Source organism: Sardina pilchardus, chromosome 3 (assembly GCF_963854185.1).
Source record: "Sardina pilchardus chromosome 3, fSarPil1.1, whole genome shotgun sequence".
NCBI classification, from domain to species: Eukaryota; Metazoa; Chordata; class Actinopteri; order Clupeiformes; family Clupeidae; genus Sardina; species Sardina pilchardus.
Genome location: NC_084996.1, coordinates 28,110,861 through 28,132,189, shown reverse-complemented (window position 1 = coordinate 28,132,189; position 21,329 = coordinate 28,110,861). Strand labels below are relative to the sequence as shown.

Sequence of the window (21,329 nt, the reverse complement as noted above, 5' to 3'; positions counted from 1 at the left end):
AGCCATAGGCAACTTCATGAATTATTACTGTTGGTCAGTTGTTAAAAGCTTTTCAGGAGCCCTGAAGTTTTTGTTAGACCATCAGGCCTTTATGCTTGCATTTTGGCGTCTGAATTTGGTACCCTCCTGCAATGGTCGGTGTCAAAGGTGGACACCTCCGAGCGGACAGAGAGGTGACCATAGCACAATAACCGGACAGGCGCGTGGAGTGACAGATGCAGTCATTTCCATTGGCAGCACGTGGATACGGTCCAGTGGCTACCACTCGCGCTGTCTCTATCGCTCGCTCTGCCTCTTCTCCGCGCAATCAGTTTACCTCCGCTGAGAACCAGGAGGCACTTTTTTCTTGCTTTTTCGCTGCCCGACCACAATGAAATCTTGGCAGCTAATTGCAGTCGTGGGAGATGCCCTTCAGGTAAGACACTCGAGCCGGGCAGAGGGGGGAAACGAGCGGGATTGTTAGAGGAGGAATTTAAACGTGAACGTGGGATGCTCTCAGTGCGCGGCTGGTACATCTTCAGCAGACACCTTCTCTCTACAGCGATCCAAGCTCTCTTTTATTATTTTTTCTGAAGCAGCATCTAAGGTTAGTGCCAAGAAATCATGTCGTGTATTTGTTGTGCATGTGGTTTATGTGGCTGCTGTGGTGCGCCTGAAGGAATTTATTTTTGTTGGAAGGTAGGCTACGGGAAGTGGCGTTTTGTGAATCACTTCAAAGACAGGTGCTGCTTTCTGAATGCTGTGTATTTGGCTTCCTCCACGGAAAATATACTCGGCAGGCATGCCGTTTAAGGAGTTGCTTCAAGGTGTAGGTTAAATAGTCATATTGGTTATCAGTGATTTTTGTAACTCACTACCTCTCCTATATACGAGCATCGGAATGACCTTTTGTCGTCATTTATAATTTCCAAAGTTAGTGTCGTTAGCACTGTGCTTTGACCGTGATAAAACAATAAGGAAACGGTACCTCGCGGAATGCATAGTAGTTCGTGTGTCGTTCAAGGTTTTGCAAATGATTTCGTTCGCTACTCCTCATATTCTGTGTCATGTTGACACAATATATTTCACTAAAAGTTAATCCGTGTTATGTCTTGTGCGAGGTCCATTTGAGCCACATGAATCGCTCCAATAGCCAATGATTAAAACCTTGAAACAGAATCTAGGCAACGCTATGCTCTCTCTTACTAGGCACTGGCGCTACGACCATGGATTTTGGACCATGCTCACTTATCCTGTTTCCCCTCACAGTACAATTGAAGCTTGACACACCAACATGCTAAAAATCACCGGGCTCCGGATATCATAATACCTAGTAGCTTTACGTTGAGAGATGTAGGCGCCAAGAAGACTTGAATGGTTCTGAACTGGGAATAAGTTGTTTGCAAAAGCTGTCTAACTTGTCCAGGCTGTTGGCTTGTACTGTTGGTGAATGGCTATTGTTGGCTGCTCTGAATTATCTATTTGTTACATGATTATAGCTGTTAGACACTGTACTGAGAACCCAAACGAGTTCATTAAAATGCTCTGCCTCTACTTCCAAAATAGCCTACAGATAGTAATATTGTAGCCTATTGTACAAAGTAGGCTGCATTTGAGGCTTCATTGTCCTTCATACAAACTGTGAAATGTTGTGGCTTCATCATTTTTTCCTCTTAGAGTTTTTTTTGAAGTTGACATTTTACACAGTTTTAATGACCTCATTTATATGAATGGCTCGATGCAACTGCAGTAATCAAAAGTTCAGATTTGGTCATAACCAAGGGCCTTTAAATGTGTTGTATGAGTGCACTTGTTTGACTTTGCTTCACGTGCATACCACCACATGCCAATAGCTTTCATTTATCCTTTTTTTAGGTGCCCAGTTGGTAATTAGATAGCATGCTGGGCACCGTTTACCTTTTTTTGTGGAGCTCGCTGTGTATAATTTGAAAAACTTTGAGGGCCCCTGTTGTGTGCAGATTGATAAGATGACCGCTATGATATTCACTCAGGACTACTTAACATACCATGGTGTCTGTCTAAAGTTGAAGAGAGACTTTAGTGACAGGACTTGCACTTTAAAATCAAGCCTCATGATTTGAATGTAAATCGAAGAGGTCAGGCTGCTTTCTTATCTAAAAGAAAGATGAGTTACATTGTGCAGCACCTAATACAAATCTTTGGACAGTCCTGGACCTGGAAATTGGCATATACATGTGAGGAAGCTGGCTGCTAGCGATTTTTACAAGCCATTGGTTTATTTGTAGCCATTTTCAGAGAGGGAGGACTTAACCTGACTCAAGCAGATAACATTACATATATCTGTGACTCTGCGCCTGAAATACATCAACGGATGTACCAGGGGGAGCAGGAGCAATGCAAACACTATTTACCTCTTTCAGTGTAGCTCCAACAGCTGTTGCTATTTTACAGTGTGCACTGCTTTAGAAAAAAAAAAAAAAATCACCCAGCTGATCACTGATGCTTCCCAATCTCTGTGGAGAAGGGTTTTGCCAGCCTTCTTAAGACTGTATTTGAAACCTCTACTGGCACACAGTAGTGCCATACCTTACTGCCTGGGTGCTCTTCCATGACATTCACGTGTTGCGAAAATTATGTTTGCACTCCTCTGACAATTGAATGTACAGGCATGCAGTGGTGCGAATGTGCGTTAGTCTTATCCCATTCATTGAGCCATGGATTGAATGTGAGCTAATGGCTGTTGTTGTACATACGTGATGTTTTTTCAGCCTTTTGTGTCACCCATCACACGATGGACCTATATATGCATATTTCTGTGCTAGATCTGGCAGATTGATGACAGTGTTGCGCGCAAACATGTCCAGTCGTACGTAGAGAAGAGAGATTAAATGGTCACCCACCCTATGTTTGGCAACGCCATGCTACTATAGTGGCGTTCTATTGTACGTCTATTGTAGACCGTATAACATCTCTTGAGTGGTCGGGTCGGGATGGGACGACATCAGATATTCCCCTTTTTAGCCCGTCAATGATTAAAAACATGGCTGGCCACTGAGGGCCGAGTGCATGGGAAATAACAGCTGAGCCCCAGAAGACAGCTCAACAAAATGCCAATGGGGCTTTTGAACAAATGGAGCTCAGGCAGCCCGGCCGGCACACAATGCCAACGAATGGCAGAACGTGTGCCAGCAGCCTTGGTACAACAATATGTCGGAGGAAACCAGGAGCTTGACGTTATGAATTCTGTGCTCAAAGACAAGTACATCCACAAATACACACTCACTCTCACACACACTCTCTCTTATGTACACACACACACACACACACACACACACACAGTGCTCTGTTCTGTCTGTCTGTCATCTCTCCTCTGTGTATGTTTTATTTGATATATAATTCATCTTTATAACGCCCTTTGTCTTTGTTGTCCAGTGTATCAGTGTGCGTAGATGCCACATGGGAGGAGACCAACACCAACCAATCACTATATAAGACAATTAAAATCATCTTGTTATTTTATCTTTTGTGTGCTGTCTAGACTTGGTGCTGGAGGAAAGTGCTCAAAGTAAAAAAGAAAACACACACTCACGCACGCGCACACGCACACGCACACGCACACGCACACGCACACACACACACACACACACACACACACACACACACACACACACACACACATACACACACATACACACACCCACACCACTTTATTTCATGAGTGTAAACTTGCTTGTCCTGGACATCCTCTGACTCAGAGCCCTTACACTCTCCCTCTGCATGTGATGTCAGAGTGACACTGAGATTAATGTTTGTTGTACGGTGACAGCTTATGTTGCCCTTTAACATGTCTATGAATCATGAGCCATGTATGGTCCTGCCATAAAATGGCTGTGCTTTCCCTGGGAAACGTGCAGCATACAGTCATGTGTGTGTGTGTGCGTTTTCCCTCTTTTTGTATGCATCTGCAACTCCACTCCGTAGAGTAGCTCCATCAACACAATATTTACGTTTGTTTTGTTGGATTGGCTAGACTGGAGAGTCTTGGCAAGAGGTTGATTGTGCATAATTTTACAAGTGATAATGATCATAATATCTCAGCCTCTCAGTCGATTGCAATCAGCTGAAATTTACACAGAAGCCCCTTGAAAGCGGGCCGGACGTGTGCAATTGTTATTGCTTAATATTTACACTGAGAGCCCACCACATTGCTGGCCTTGCATAACAGCTGACAGATATGCTTATTGTAAGGCATGTACCAAAGAAATCCTGCACTCCCATTGTTTGAGTAGGAAATTGGGAGACATTTAAGTCTGCAAATATAGAGTAATAGTTTGATGAATTGAAATGCACTCATCCATACGGATGATCAGTGCAGACGGTCCTAGTCACCACCAGGAGCAAGGGCACAATCAGCCCACAATGTGTTTATCATAATTTTAATATGGTTCTTGTGAATTCAACCATGATACGGGGCCGAGCACATGCCATTTTTTATCACGGAGGGCTGAAGTGCCTTGCACCCGTGCTCACTGCTCCGGAACCATTTTTCTCTCGCGCTCTCGCTCCCGCGCCCGGGCTTTTCTTTTCTCTTCTCCCCCCCCCTCCCCCCCCCCCAACCTCTTTCTCACCCACCAGCACCAGCACCAGCACTGCCACCCCACCCACCGTCAGTGTTTGAAATGCGATTCTTTTTTTTTTTTTTTGCGATTCCTTATTTTTTCGGCAGGCCTCTTCGCCAGCTATCAGTTGATTTGCACTCCTGTGGGCCAACCGAACATTTGAATTTAGAGAGAGGGCCGAGCCACCCACACGGCACGAATAAGAACATTTAAAGGAAATTCAGTCTGGTAAAACTGTTAACGCTGCCATTTTTTTCCTCATATTTTTTTGAATATATATAAATATATATATATCTCCCCGGGAGCTGCAGTTTTGGGGGTCAGGATTAAGGCCTGTTTCTCTGTGTGTGTGTGTGTGTGCAGAGAAGACTCTTCCTGGAAGTGACATTTATGAATAAAGCAGAAATGGGTTATTATGGAGGACCGTAATGTGGGTTAATCCAGCACGGAGCTTTACTTATACATGAGTGAGGGGAGAGGGAGAAAGAAAAAAAAAAACGGCTTTTTAATTTAATGGCTTTTGTCAAGTTTTGTGTGTCATGATATCGTCGTCACAAAGATTAGAATTTAATGAGACTCGGGCGGGTTTTTTTAATAAGGAGCGTGGCTGGAGAAGTTTTACACATGACTAATGACTTGCTTATGCCCTGTCACTTGCGCTGCAGGGTCAATGCTGAGAAGGTTTTTATGCGTCAGTCTGAAACACTGAACTGGGCGAGATCACCCCCCCCCCCACTGGAGCTTTCATTAGAAAGCACTAAAGAGCCCACTCAAGGTAGTGTCAATTATCCATGGGCATCATGACTTTCTTTCATTTTTTTCTCCCCACACACAATCTGTCCAAAGGTGTGTGTGTGTGTGAAAGAGAATGTGTGTGTGTATGTGTGTGTGGCTTTGTGTTTGGTGTAGGTCTGAAAAACCTTGGATTTGATGCATTTCATTATTATAATGCAGAAGCCTTGGAGCCGCTAGCTGGCCGATAAGGCAGTTGATTTATTGTGTAATCCCGCAGGGCAAACTACAACTTCAGTTTGAAGAAGAAATGGCACGTCTATGCCGGTCCCTCATTGTCCAGGGTTATTAAGGTCTTCCAGCGTAATCAATACCAGCGCTTGTAGATAGCATGAGACCAATGCATCCCAGTAGAATGCTAACAACCAGTGGGAACAGGAGAGGTTTTTTTTCTTCCCTGTGCACTGTCTGTCTGGCGATTTATTAAACAGTAATGGCGGACTGCTATCCTCCCTCCATGACAGAAGATCTTTAGATAATCGGCCCTTAATCCCTGGACTGTTTGCCCTGATAAACACCTTTTAGGAATCTTTAATTGCTCACGGACTGTCATGCCCTGTGTGTGCAGGCGTTTAGCACGTACAGTATCCGATTTTAAAACCTTCAACCACCCCCCCCCCCCCCCCCCCCACCCCCACCCTCACACACACCCCTTCACTGGCCTCCTTGTAGTGGTGTCTTCGTCAAGAGTTTATTATGTCATAGCAACTTAGCTTGAGGTGTCTGATTGTTGTTGAATATTATTAACTCAGAAGAGCTAAGATAAACAAATTTCAAAGGTCATATCCAGCCGCATCACAGTTCACAATACAGTGGTGTGGGTTCCTTCCATCACTCTCATTTTCCCCACTAGATCATGAATGAGTTCTGTGTATCTATCCGTTGTGGTTGTTGTTGTTGTTGTTGTTGTTGTTGTTGTTGTTGTTGATGATGGTGATGTTCAAGCAGTAGGTGTTTGACCTGGCATGTGACATGGCAAGTGCTAATTCAAAGTGATCTCGGCAGCAAGAGTTTGTCTTAGCTTTTGCTCCACATTGGTGACGTGCCTCTGGGTACAGCCCTGGGTCTGGTGAGGGGAAGGGAGGGGGGGTGGAGTGGGGTGGGGGATGGGGGGGGGGGGGGTAGTTGTATGGACGAGGACGAGGACCAGACACGCGCTCATAGGTCAGATGATTCATCCGCTCACCTTGTCTCCTCGGGCACGTCATGCTAATAAAGATGGATTCCGGGGCGCGTACTTTGATGTTTTTGTAATGAGGAGCCATCCTGTTTTCTCCCATGAAACAACACCTCGCCGGCTGGTCTCCCAGAAGTCTCCTCAGTGCCTCTGATGATGAAGCTGTGTTTGCAGGCACTGCACTGTAGTATTTGATGGTCCAAAAAAGCTAATGTGCTAGGGTACCCATCAACGTGACTTCAGTCAGCCCTTGGGTATGGAGAACATACTGCTGACGCAGGACTTTTCGCAGGTTTCCCCTCCACACGGTAATTAGTGGCAGTTCTACTTCCTCAATGTGAGGAATTGGACTTTTAAGGGTGAAATAACCCAGAGTTTTTTTTTCTTTTTCTTTTTTTCCCCTTTGCGTGCCATTGCTGAACTCCAGAATCAGCACTCTTTGGGATCCTCATCCACCTGAAAAACGTCCCCCCCCACCCCCTCTCCCCCCCTCTTCTTTCCCACCCATTCTTTTCCTCTTTTTTAAATGCTGACTTTTCACATGCTGTGTGCCAATTATTTCATGCTGTCTGTGGCACCACACTTCCTCTCCTTATCGCAAATGGAAGAAAAGTCTTCAGCCGGTTATCAAAATGCTAATGTGCTTGAAAGGCAACATTAGTCCTCGCGAGTAAAATGTTATTAAAAGTGGTCTATTTAATCTTGTAAAAGTGCCGCTATCTCCTCACTGTATTGCCATATGTTTGTCTTCTGCCTGCGCCATCTTCATTCCTGTGCTTACTCGGAGGCTAGGGATTGAACGTGGCAAAATGAAAATTGCATGTTGTGTCTTCAATCATTTTAAGTGAAAGCTTTAAAACAAAAATATGGGGGGAAGAATCGTTATATGCGCTCTCCTTGTTGTGTGAAAGACACAGCACAGCACAGGGTGTTTGCCACAAGGAATGAGAAGTGTGAATTCCTTGACTTGAATGTCAGCGACGATGAGAGACGTTTAGGGGGGAAATGTTTTGGGAAAACAGACAACACGCTCCGCTGTGCCGTGAATCAGTGTGTTTATAATTTAATCAGGTAAAAATGACACCCCAAACCTCGTTTACCAATATAATGAGGACACAGCTCCTGCTCACCGGAATATTTCCCTCAAGTGAATTGACTTGCGTACTGTGACGCTTTCGTAGAACGTCAGTGCACATTCACAGGTGAGCATCATGTTACACACACACACACACACACACACACACACACACACACATGCACAAACACACACACACACTCACACACACACAAACATTAACCTATATCAGTGTGATGAAAAACTCTTGAATACTCTTTAAGGCAGTGAGTTTGCCTGTGCCGTGCTGAGGGACGGCAGTAGATAGTGTTAAAAGCCGCGTCTGACCTTTGGCTGAATGGCTCCCTCGGGCCTCCACCTCTCGGCGGCTGGAGGGCTTGATGTTCTCTGGCTCACAGGATTATAAGGTATTATGCAAATGCTATTCCTCAAGCTAACATACGCTTCCGTCTGTTAAGGGAAAGAAAAACATTGCTGAGGTAGCGCACCTTTGATACACTGGCTTCTTCTTCTTTTTTTTTGGAATAATAATAATAAAGGGATGCCATGTCTGGCATGCCGCAAGTGTAAGGACACAACGTGTGATTCGGGGAAAGAAATAAAACAGGGAATGTGTCCTTGGCGCTCGGCAGTAATCACCCTCATGCATTTTTATTCGCTTCATGAGTGCAGATGTCAAAAGAGCTGGATTGTTGAGTGCAGTATGACTGCTGCTGGTCCTGAAGGTAGAAGGATGCAATTGTGTTTATTTAGAGAGAGAGAGAGAGAGAGAGCGAGAGAGACAGAGAGAGAGAGAGAGATGGAGAGAGAGAGAAAAAGGAGAGAGTCATCTTGGGGTCTGATGAGTTTCACCTATGGTGAAATTAAGCAGTCAGAGTGAATGTAAACAAGAAATTATTCATTGTCATTATCACATTGGAGGGCATCCAATGATAATAGTTCAGCAATGGGGTTTTGAAAACCCTTTTATGGAGGTCACCGGCTGCACCGGAGGTACTGTGTACAAATTTGTTCAGTTACCTTCCACATTATTTGTTGTGTTTGTTTTTTGTTTGCTTTTTTCTCACCGAATTCTACAGATATATTCCACACACACACACACACACATTTGAATTCCCTATGTCCTCAAATCACCACGGTTACGCTACGGTTTTAGCGCTGCATCTGTCATCGCTGTGGTATCTGCGTTGGCATCGACTAGTTTGATATATTACAAAAGACGATCATGACGCAGCTTTGGCTGCGTGTCGCCTTGGTCCTCAGAGGAGTCGAGAGACTGTGTTCAAATGGTCAAGTTCTGTCCTGGCATTGACGCCACCTCCCCCAGTCTAGGACAAATCCTGCTCTGTCTCCTGGGCCTCTGACAACTTCATTTCTGCCTTAGGTGGCTGGGCAAAAGGACAGCTGGTAAACCTTTTGAGACAAGATTCGCTTTCATTGCCGCCTGTCTGATGTGGGTTTTTTTTTTTTTTTTTTTTTTTTCCGGCTGAAATCTCCTTTTTTGGGTGCCGTCCGTGGTTTCACCGTGCTGCTGAGGTTGCTCCTGAATCTCTCTTGGTTTTTAAAGCGGCACATGGCAAGGTTTTGATGTTTATTTTGCCATGGGCGACGTGGGCCAATGCCAAGCCCGAAAATTGGCAGCATATCAGCCCAGAATGAATGTTACACAACCTGTGACAACTCATAAGGGCTGTGTTGGTGGGAAATATCAATATGCACAATACGACTGGCACATAAAAGGCCAAGCGCGGGGATGTAAACAGAAACAAACTGTGTGCGCGAGATAGCAGTGATTATCCCGATGTGGCGACAGAGGGATGGAAAAGTGATTCGAAAAAAAAAAAGATGCGATGACAACAAACAGACTCAATCTGTCGCAGATCAAGAGCATCAACATGAAATGTGCTACCCGTACAAACGTCTGTGCCCTCTCTCATCCGTGCTGACTCCAGCTTTTGTCAGGCGTCGTCATGCGGAAAATAAATAAATAAAATTATGGCGCATTATGCGTCGACAGACAGTTACCGCACCGGTCTGGCTGGACGTACCTCGCGCTGTTATTCCTAATTCTTCTCCATTGTGACCAGCGCCTCGCAAAACTCGATCGTTTGAACCGAGGGAGATGTCGCTGTCATCTGATTTGTTGCCGTTGGAATGCCTTGTGCTAGACCTTGAGGATCTATATTATTGCATTCAGCCCCCCGACTGTAGTCTCTTAATTGTCTTCTCTTCGCCAGCCCAGGAAGATAGCGGAGCATGTAGGAAGCAAGCGGGTGGGGGGGGGAAATCAATTTCTCTTTCCTCAATAGTTTTGGGTGTATGGCATCTGACATCTCACTTTTGGCTAGTCCAATGAAAGGTCAGTGTCAACAGACTGCTGTCATCTTGATGCATGGCTGGGAACGCCGGGCCATCCAGTTTGTAATAGCGGCCTGGGCCGCTCCTTCGAGATGAACTCTGTTATTGGTTCCCCCTGTTGCCACGGCAAGCATTTACCAGCTCCGTAAATTGAGATTAATAACGTCATCTGCCTGCAGACTTTTGGGCGCTATTTCCTTTCCCGCTGTTTTTTTCTGATTTGGCCATTTTATGAGATTTTTATCCAGTTGACTCCCTATCGAAAAAAAATAATCAGCCTCAAACCCACATGCTTCTGTCTTTATTTGTTGTAAACAAGCATGTGAGGGCATAATAAAAACGCGATAATATAAGTAATTGTGGGGTTTTGTGCGTGTGTTGTGCTGTTTGTACTCCTTGACTGATTTGACATTCAGACCCACAGGATCCTTCCAGCGTTCAGTGTGGTCATACCAGACAGCCTGTGTGAGAGAGCGTGGGCAAGTGTCGTGTCTGCATGCTGCCAAGTACAGTGCTGCTGCAGCATACATTGTCAACACCACAACACACGCACACGCATACACACACACACACACACACACACGCACGCACGCACACACACAGAGTCAGTCAGTGTTCTGTGTGTCTGTTCAACTGCCTCTCCCAGATAGCCGTGAGTTCAGAGAGGTGTCAAAGAGGACAGGTCCCTCTCTCGCGTTTCAAGCTGGAAAACAAAGCTTTCTTGTGATCATAATGTTTAATTAACCCACCCCCCTACTGCTGAGAGAGATGTATAGACCTCAATTTGGCAGGTCTTTCCAAAGCTGCTCTTTCAGCCGGGCCCTGATATGAGAAAGTTTTATGTGGATTTTGACGAGGTAACGACACCATGATGGAGATTTGTGAATGATCCTGTGAAGAATGGCTGACAGTCCTTTCTCGGGAAAACACAGGGATTTTTTCTCCATTTGCGGCGTCCCATTCATCACCACCCGTAAAGCTAATGGAAGGCAGATCACCTTCATAGAGAGCCGAGGAAACCTTGAAATTCTTGGAAAATGGGAAAACAATAAAATCTGAAGATTTGCAGGGGAATAAAAGCTTGCCTCAACATCACATCAATAGCAGGAGTGTGTGTGTGTGTTTTTTTTTTTTTATCTCCCCTGCCTCATTTTCTCCCAGAATTTCATTTGTTTCACTTCCAAGGACTTTTGAAATAATGTTGCCAATTTAGAGTGCACAGTTTTTCCGGATAATTATAATCCGACTGCCTTCTTATGGTGCATCAATGGGGCTTACTCTCCGGAATGTTTTGAAGGTGACATTACTTAAAATATCGCCCCAATAAAAACAATTGACATTTGATTGTTTGAATCTCATCAAGAGGCCCTTTAATTAGTTTAACTTTTAACACCTTTAAAAACTAGGAGTAATTGACACACAGGCTCCGCTTAGCTACCATTCCCTCCATGTTCAAATAACCACTCCAGTCATTTCATGGATTTGCTTGTGCGCACAAATTTGCATGACTTAGGAAAAGGAACTAAGCGGTGAACAACGGAAGCATGATACCAGGCCAACAAACCTTGCCGCGACATTGTTTTTCTTTTTCAATTATACTCTGTATTGTGGTTAGTGATTGGAGTAACATCAGAGGGTAGTACGGGAGACGAGTCAGCACTGGTTCCTAGCGCCCAGGGGCTGCAGACACAGTGGAGGCTACGGAGGCGGTCTCCGGTGTCCGCTCGTCAGTTGACTAATTGGGGAAGGCGTTAGGCTCCCCTCTCCCTAAGTCGTGTTGTGCCCGTTGTTTTCCTCATTTGATGTGACAAATAGCAGGCCTGTGGTGGGAGCGGGGCCAGGGTGCCGGTCTGACCCTTGACATCTCATTTGTTTCTGATAAATGGCCATTTTCTCAAGGCGCATGGTTCACTTGTGAGGCAATTGCCAGGTATGAGTTCTGCTTTTTTTTTTTTTTTTTTTCAAGCTTGGGAGGGGTGTCTGTGGCATCAGAAATGTGTGGCCCGTTAACTGCAAGAAAATGCTGGGCTCATGGTAGACCTCACCGTTCTGCGTTTGCCCTGGCCGAAATAATGAGGTCCAGTTGTTAGTTTGAGCTGTATACCCACGTCATATTTTGTATTTATTTTTTGCCAGAGGTGTTGTTCTAACTTTGCTTGCTTTGCATTGCCCCGCGTAGCTCTGCACAGCACATCATTTCCATCCAGGCACTGCAGGGAAGTGTCAGCACACCTTGTCATCAACCACTGTCTGTTGGTGACCGCCTCGTAAACAACCACCTTATGATCAACGCAATTACCTCGAGGGGTCAAGGCTGGCCAGTCAATCTCCTGATGATTGCATTTATTATGTTGGTTTTTTTTAATCTAAAGCACCCAGGGGGTCGTGAAATGTTTGCTATATGTTTTGGTAAGTGCTTCGACCAGAGCTGGTGCCAGAGTCCTACCTGTTTCAGCCCAAGCAAAGAGCTCTCACTGCTAATGGGTGTTAGAGTTGAGACGACGCATAGCATTAACCTGTTGGATCCTAGTGCAGGGGAATATGGCTGTCTGGTTGTAAAATGCCTTTTAAAAATTCAGCTCATAATAGGGAGGGCATCCATCAGTCTGTTTAGCATGGAGCAGAGCATGTATTTGTGCTGATAAGCCAGTGAAGAGGACTTGTCTAAGCTGGGGTTGGGGAGGGAGGGGAGGGGGGGGGGGTATTGCTTGTCGCAAGATAAACACAGCTAATTAGAATATGCATTTGTTCGCTAATTCTCCCCCATAATTGAGATATTTTAATCTCTGAATATGCTAGCTATTTAGTAAAGTCAGAAGGCGTACGCTCTGATCTGGAGCACGCTGTTTCAATGTGGTGTTGTCAGACACTTGGGTGCAGCCTCACAGACATATGGGCAACTTAACTGGCTTTGTGGCGCGTGATTTGGAATGGTGTCTCGGTGCCAAGAAGATAGCTGAGATGTATTATGAATGTTTCTGGGGGTTTTTTTGGGACGTTACCAAGTTACAGTTCATTTAAAGCACAGTATGGTAAGCGGAGCATCCCTTGTGTAGTTTTCCTCCAAATGAAGACTAAAAGTCTCCAGAATAAATTTTCGTCTTGCAGCGTGGTTCTGCCTCATTAAGAGAGCAAGATGTTTCCTGCCGTTTAGCACTGATGAATGTTCGGGCTGTGCCGCCGTATACCAATATTTATCATGTTGCATTTTGGGATGTGTTCAGCCTAGCTCAACCGTGTTCTGAAATAACAGCCAGCCACACACAAATAGCACACTTGTGGAGAGTAGACATCATATATATGCATGGAGCAGGCATGCTGCTGTGATGCTTCCAACCACTGGGTTGCCGCGTGCATTTGACCATTTATTTTCCAGCTTCCATTATCTTCAGGTATCTATACTTGTGGTTGTTTTCATTCTTTGGATTGGAGAAGTCATTATTGAAACATTCTGTTCGGTCAGCCGCAATTACTGCGCCTGAGTAATTGTCTTATTTATCATGCCTGCACCGCTTCGGTAAACGATGCTTTTGTCAAAAAAATTGTTTTAGTTGGGGCCGAGATGTGCTGGGAGGATCATGCCTTGGCAGCATGCTACGTTTCTCATTAGGACTGGTATGAAATTCTGTTCATGTAACCCCTGTGAAATTATGAGGCGCCTTTGCTCGAAAGACGGCAGCGAGATAAAATGCTCCTTGGGAAATGGCAAGCAATTAAAAGTATATTAGCCGTTCAAGGCCAAAAATAATTAAAGCTCTCAGACCATTGTGTTTTAGAAAATAGCTGGGGGCAGCAATCACAAGAGGTGCGTACATAGTCAGAAGTCAAAGCATACGCTGGATGTCAGGTCATGCCCTACCCTGTGTATGGCAATGGCGAGAGGAAAAAAAAAAAATCTAAGCCTCCCTTTGAAGCTTTCATTTGATTTCATGCCTCTCACCCTCCAAAAAGACTGTCATTTAGCAGCAAGGCTGAAGCGAGTCCACCGCGTCAGTGATTTTCAAACATATGATTGGATCTGCATATTTTAATTCAATGGCTTTCGGGGAGGACGTAATACCCAACATGAAAGCGCAAGCTTTGGACAGAATGTCCACTTGTCTATTAATTATTCCCATGAAAAGCAAAGTAGTAGACACAGAGTGACATGAAACACTGAGAGAAGAAAAACACATAGGCAATGCTGGGCATTCATGTCCAATTAGGGTCCGGGTGACCTCCAGCTGAAGGCATGAAGATACTCAGATAGATAGATAGATAGATAGAAATATCGATACATAGATAGATACATACTGTAGATGAATAGATAGATAGATAGAGTAGATAGATAGATAGATAGATAGATAGATAGATAGATAGATAGAAGAAAAGAGGGTATTCGTAGGGTATTCATATTCAATTAGGAACTGTGACCTCGAGCTGAAGCCATGATGATAGATACAGTAGATAGATATATAGATAGATAGATAGATAGATACGTTGGAGCTCAAAAAGAAAAGAAAAAAATAAGAAAAGTAGAAAGAAAGGGGAAAAACAAAGAGTGCTATTAGATAGAGGAGGATGGTGGTATAGTGAGCCTTATGCTGTTGGTCGAACAAGCAAGGCTGAGGTGAGGTGAGTTGGGGGTCGTGGATGAAAGTGTTGGGAAGGTAATGAACATGCTTGGCGTCTGGGCAGGGCTCCATTCGCCTCATAGGTAAAGAATCCGGCGAGGTCCCCACCGCCCCCTCTTAACGACGGGCAGCCGCTGTGGCCATCACACACCCCGCCAGACAAATCTCCCAGGAGCCCCACAGGCTCAAAGGCACTTCTCTCCACTTCAACAGGATTTGTGCAGGCGAGATGAGCACTCCCCAAGCTCTACAGAAACATAATATGCCCCCCTCTCCCCACAACAAACACACTCGCATACACACACGCAAACACACACATACTCTCTCTCTCTCCGTCTCTCTCTCTGTCTCACACACACATACACATACACATACACACACGCAAACAAACAAACATATGCATAAACAAAACGCACATATGCACATACAACTGCACACACACACACACACACACACACACACACACACACGCACACACACACACATACCCATACACACCCCATCCCTTGGGACAGGGGGGCCGATTAGAGCCCTATCGGGCTCTTAATCATATCCTGCTGCCTGTGTAGCTTGTTTGTCATCGTAACACATTTTTAAGTGGGGCATGAGGTTGGATTTTTTATGAAACATAAAAAAAAAACAATGTTATTGTTCTCTCCTCCTTCAGCTCACTCACTGTGTCTCCACTTGAACTGAAAAATAGATGTTCTCTTTCGAACTCTCTCCTTCACTCTCTGATTTCCAGATTGGGAAATAGCATAGATTATTTATATACATCGCAAAGAAATAAATGTGATGAATGGGCTTTCCCCCCCCCCCTACAAGAACATTCTTGGACCCGGGCTCCTCGAACAGAAGATGATTCACTACCTTGTCACCTTAGCACGATGCCCTCTCGATTGAAATGCCTCACAGTTACATCGGTTCTCCCCGAGATGTACGACTGGCTTCCCAGAATCAGATTTTTTTTGCAACGACTTTTAAAATAACTATTGTACGCAATCGGATACGTGATGAGAGCAATTGAAGCCAGAACAATATCTTCCCAGTGTATCTGTCCTTCCTGTCTGCTAGCTCTGTCTCTCCTCCTCCTTGTCAGTTCTCTCCTCCTGCGTGCCTGTGCGCGCGGATAAGACTTTTTATCTCTCCCTGGTGTCATAAATAGGTCCGTAATGGAGCCTGCTGGGTGGGAAAAAAAGCAGCACTTTAATAGGCTTGTGAGATTTTTTTTTTTTGAATGTTTGTTAAATATTTTTTGCAGGGCTGTTTTTCCCCCCCCAATCTGCCTGAAATGAAGAGGTGTTTGAAAAAGGGAGTATCAAATCATCAGCGGCTAGGTCTGATCTGTGGCCTGATGAAAGCTGGCAGTTTCTCCAGTAGCTCAAGGGTAAAACAAAGCAAAACACAACTCTAGTTTCCACACCACTTCATAGCTCAACACTGTTCCGCTCTTGGTTGGAATTGTGGGGGTTTTTTTGCGATGGCTTTTCGAAGTGATTCTTTCTTTCTTTCTTTTTCCAACAAAGTAGCACAGGGGAGAAAACACTACATGTTTTGAAATGTCTGAAGTCTGAAGACATTGTCACTGATATTTGTTTATAAGTTTAAGGTGGCACACCATTGTATAAAAAGTCATCCTATTTCAACTAGCTGATTAGCTTTGTCCAAAGATGTCTAATCTGCTCCTATTTTGAGGCATATTGCTGTAAACATAATGCGCTGAAGTGATTAAATGCAAAGCATGTTTACAGAAGTACTATTACGCACACAATATGTAGATTGTCACCACTGATAGCTATCTGTGTAACCCCAAAAAAAAAGACTGGCACTCACAATGCAATTTACAGTAGCAGGACGGACAGCTTGTCTATGCTGCTCAGTTGTATGCAACAGGCAGTTAATCGCTCTCTATTAAAGTGCTCTAATTCCTGTTCAATTGCACATAAATTTGGACAGCAGTGTGATGGGGGAGGGGGATGGTGGAGGGAGGGGGGGGGGTCTTTTGATTATAATTACGCTTCATACAATGATAAATGACAAAATTACGAATCTTTGAAACTTTGATAAATGTGGTTGATTGCGGCGATTATCCACTAATCACAACTGCACTTCTCAGTGACGAGCCACGCCCACGGCTAACCTGCGGCCTACGCCGTGGCCCGTGATATTTTGACAAGGTGTACAAATAATTTTGGGAGCAAAAGGCTTCCTGGATCCGTTCCCTGTCCTCCCCATTCTCTCAGTATTAAGCCTCAGAATGGAGGGGAAATTAAGCTGCATGGATAACAGTTGCGCCAAAAACCCCTGCAAAGATGATTTGAATATCTTTCAGTATTTCTAATGTTCAGAGGGGCAGAATTGATTCATTAATGAGGTATTATTTGAAAGTTTCTATTTTTAAGTGCACTTAATATTCATCAAAAATCCTGCACGTTTCTCGTGCATCTACGTTCCACTGACACTCTCCCGCAGAACAGATAGGCGAAGTGCTCGGAATGTAAATACCGTATGTAGCCACTTTGCATGCAAACCCAGGAGGAGGAGGCAGGGGAAAAAAAAGAAAGAAAATCAGAGATGTGGTTATTTTAAGTCTCCACCTATCATTTGATTCCTCCTCGTCTGTTTTATTTTTTTGTCGGAGAAAAAGTATTAATCTGCAGACTGAAGTAAGACACAGACCAAGCCGAGGGAGCATCGCTATGACTGCACTCATAGTCTCGCTGGAGGGCAAACAGTTCCCATGGACACGAACCTTCCTTGACTTATGGAGGGCAAAGTAACAATAGCAACAGCATTCAAGTCAGTGTTGTATGCACAGTTTGTATATTTTTTCCCCCTCCATGAGCCTGTTTTCAAGAATAGCACACTGCTAAGCAGATGGCATCAAATGATTACAATAGAACACTGTAGTAATTCGAATACAGCATTTAACCTTATGTCTTCATTTTCATGATTGCCTTGGTGTTCCCACGGAGGCCTGACTAACAAGCTTGTGCTGGAGAAGTAAAGAGCGACGATGTGGGGGTATTGTTGTCAATGCAGCAGCTCGCTGTGGAGCTTGTTTGCGTGGTTCGTGGCCGGGTGCTGGCACCCTCTTTTTTTTTCTACCTTAAACACTGGCAACCGAGCTGCCAGAGTGGCTCAGAATCTCAGGCACGCAAAAAAAGAAAAGGAACGCTTTGAGGATTTCCCAGGCCAGCCAGCGTGGTGCCCGTGTGCTAAGAGTGGTGCTAACCTTTTGTGTGTGTCGGTTCACAGCGGAGGGGAGAGTGAGGTGTGATGTGATGCTGTCGGTTGTGTGTGTGTGTGTGTGTGTGTGTGTGTGTGTGTGAGAGAGAGTGATTGTATGTGTGTGACTGTGTGTGTGTGTGTGTGTGTGTGTGTGTGTGTGTGTGTGAGAGAGAGTGATTGTATGTGTGTGACTGTGTGTGTGTGTGTGTGTGTGTGTGTGTGTGTGTGTGTGTGTGTGTGTGTGTATAGGAAGGGGGTATTTGGGATTCACCATAGCCTCCGTGTGTTTTGGGTACAAGAGTTGTCCCCTCCTGACAGTCTCCTAATTCGAAACAATGCATTATTTAATGAAGCTGAAAATTGTGAAATAGGTCAATAGAGACAAAGGCAAACACACCGCAGCAGCAACAGCACAACACTCGTCATGCTCCAGTTCAAGACTTGAGTGCCCCCTTGACAACCTTGAGATTTGTGGGTATTTGTGTATATCTAATTTAAGAATGGATGTGCGGCCAGCGTTGTTATGAAAACGAAAGCTGGAGCTACAGGAGAGGTTAACAAAGAGGAGACATTAAGGCTGCGATGAAGAGTACTTTACCAAGTGCTTCACTGATAATGACGGTCTGGTTGTGGTGCTAGGCCTCTCCAAGGCCAGGAGGAACACATTTTTTCTTCAAATATGTGTCTGTATTGGTATGTGCGTGTGTGGTGGAATTTATTTGTTTTGTGTATGTATTTTGAATGACTCTAGTGTATTTGTTTGGCCAATGAGTTGTTGAAGGGCTTTATTTTTGAAGCCATTGAAAGTGAGTTAGGTGCGGGGGGAAAAACAGAACTGTTTTTTTCTGCACACAAATTAATATTTGCCCTATTTGCCAGGAAGTATGAGGGGGGCTTGTCAGAAGTTAATGCTGATGTAATACAGTAATACATTTATTTCCGGTGGAGCGTCAGTAACGACATCTTCTGTTAAGCCTATATTCTGCTCCTTTCGTGTTCACTTCAACACTAAATGTCTTGCTTATGCCCAACAGAGCAACTCTTTATTCGATTTAGACACAAGCATAAATCCCTCAGCATTTGAATGTGCTCGTTCACTAGGTCTTACACCCAACCGGGTCTGTGTAAACAGATACACTAAAACAAAGCAGGTGAGGGTCAATCAGAAATGTTTGTGCTGGCTGAAAAGCCTTCCAGGAAGAGCATGTCATATATAGGCAATTGGGGCGTCTTGGCATGGACAAGTTAGTGAGCCCCTGATCTACCAAACCTATGACATTAACTTATCTCAAATTGCTTTTACCATTTAGTTAACCTGTATAGGGTCTTGTATTGAACATTTGGCCATTGTGAGATGCTCAATTTTAGCTCTAGAAGATTGCACATGATTGTAGCTGGTGAGTTCAACTCCAGCAGAGTGTGATTTTTTAAAGTGTGCACTGCACTCTATTCCCTATCAGTATAAAACATGATGCCATGCGAACTTGCCACATAGCAAAATGTTAATGTAATGAATTATATAGTGACAGTAAATTAATTAAAGCAGCTCAATGCAAGTCTTCTATCTTAATATAACAGCTTTGAAGCCAATTTGAAGGTAAACAAACATGTCACAGAGGGATTGTTTACCTAGCATAACCACCATAGAGCATAGCTGAGTAATGACCCATATTGGAGAGCCAGCTTTGCAACTTCAGATCTCTTCAACCTGGATAAATCTGGCAAGAATCATGAAACATTACCTGGTTAGTAGATATAGCTCTTTGGAGATGGTCTTTGCTTGTAGCTAGTCACCTGGCTCCAAAACAAAAACTCATGCAGCATGTACAAGAAGTGTTTACAATGACAAGGTCAAATATCAATATTTTGTGAGGAAGCTAGAGTCGCCAGAAATACTAGAAACTACATTGGATGCCCTGATTGACAGCTGATTGAGCAGAGGTATAGCATTTATTGTTATATTGTCTGCAGGTGCATACAGAATACATGCTGTATTCTTGTTTGTTCATGATGGCCTTTCTGATTCTGATCAGATCCTTTCTGATTTTTATTTCAGTCAATTATGCAAGATATGAAAAGTCATTTGCATACAAGTAAGTGACAACGATCATGTTGCTGATATTAACTTAGAGTCAAGAGGTCAAGAGCGGTGATAGCAAAGGTCACAGAGTCAAGAGGTCAAGGTCAAGAGCTTTTGTTCCAACTGCTCCACTTGCCAAGAGCTTTGGGAAACACCAGTATCAACCAAGAATAGTTCATGGTGTTTCCAACTGCATGTTTACCAAGATGACGAACGCCAATGTGACATGCTGATCACACATTGTGTGTAATTGTGTGTGTGTGTGTGTGTGTGTGTGTGTGTGTGTGTGTGTGTGTGTGTCATCAATTTTGGGGTCTGCAAATCCTCCCATTATGTTAAGGTCCAAATAAAATATGTGTAAGAGAAAGGGAGAGAGAATGTGTGTACCAATGTGTGTTACAGTAGTGTGTTGATGTGCATCTGCCCAGCTCTCTCTCTCTCTCCAGGCCAGAGGACACATCACAGACTTAGACAGCACCAGTCTCTCTCTAAGGGTTGAAGTGCTCAGCGCGTTGGCACTGACGTGAGTGCGTTGCCACTTGCCACACACATCAGCGCCAAAAGTTTTAACTGGCTTTGGGTAAACAGTGGATTTGACTGAGCGGCACAGACAAAATAGAGCCGGATCGTCATTTACATGGCAGCAGAGTTCGACGCTAGTGTGCGGGGTTGTACTGAAAACAATGGAATCTGATGTAAACAAATCTCGAAAGCCACGAGTGCGGCCACACTCGCGTCGGTGCCAATACGTGAAGCTGGAACGCTTAAATCTTGTGGTTGTTGTTTGCGGAGGTCACTCTAATGGCTCCGCACTCTAAATCACGGCAGCCAGAGCCATAGAAAGAAAGAGTTGCGACACTCTTTGATGTCACCGCCACACGATCAAAAGTTCCAAAAAAACTGCGCTGAATGGATGGATCGCAGGAGGATGGGATGTACAGTACTTCTGGATGCTGGAGGGTGTAATCAATTAACCCATTGACTACTGACCAAGAGATTGGCTGTAAACAGTTCCAAAACTCCCATAACGTGGAAGTAGCCTGAAAAAAGCGCTGCCATTTTTTCCTATGGAGGTCTGGGAGTCTCGCCACTCTGCAGCAAGGTGGGAATCTGAACCGAGTCCAGCTCTCAACTTCTCCTGCTCCTCAGACATCGCTGTGGTCATCTGCCTGCTGTGGCTCCTCCGTGCAAAAAAAAAAAAAGTAACAAAATTTGGCCGCTGGCCTGCCTCCGAGGCAGCGGCTTTACGGCATCGACCGGTCAACCGACCAGTTAACAGCGTGACATGTTCTGCTCTCGGACGCGGTCTTCAGCGACCCGTCACAGTTGTCTGCCCCCTCGCCCCCGCTGCCTGCCCGATTTTTTGGCAGAGGCTCTTTCCATGTCACAGATGTGTGTCACTGCCACGGACAAGCTGATGACA

The 21,329-nt window shown here is 44.6% G+C and overlaps 1 long non-coding RNA gene across 1 annotated transcript in view; it reads left to right on the top strand.

Moving 5' to 3' along the window:
- Positions 1 to 328: 328 nt before the first annotated feature.
- The window catches only part of LOC134076313 (uncharacterized), an 81,314-nt gene continuing 60,313 nt past the window's right edge, over positions 329 to 21,329 (top strand). The window contains exon 1 of the long non-coding RNA XR_009938603.1: positions 329 to 415. This is a non-coding gene — a long non-coding RNA (uncharacterized LOC134076313). The remainder of the gene's footprint in view (positions 416 to 21,329) is intronic.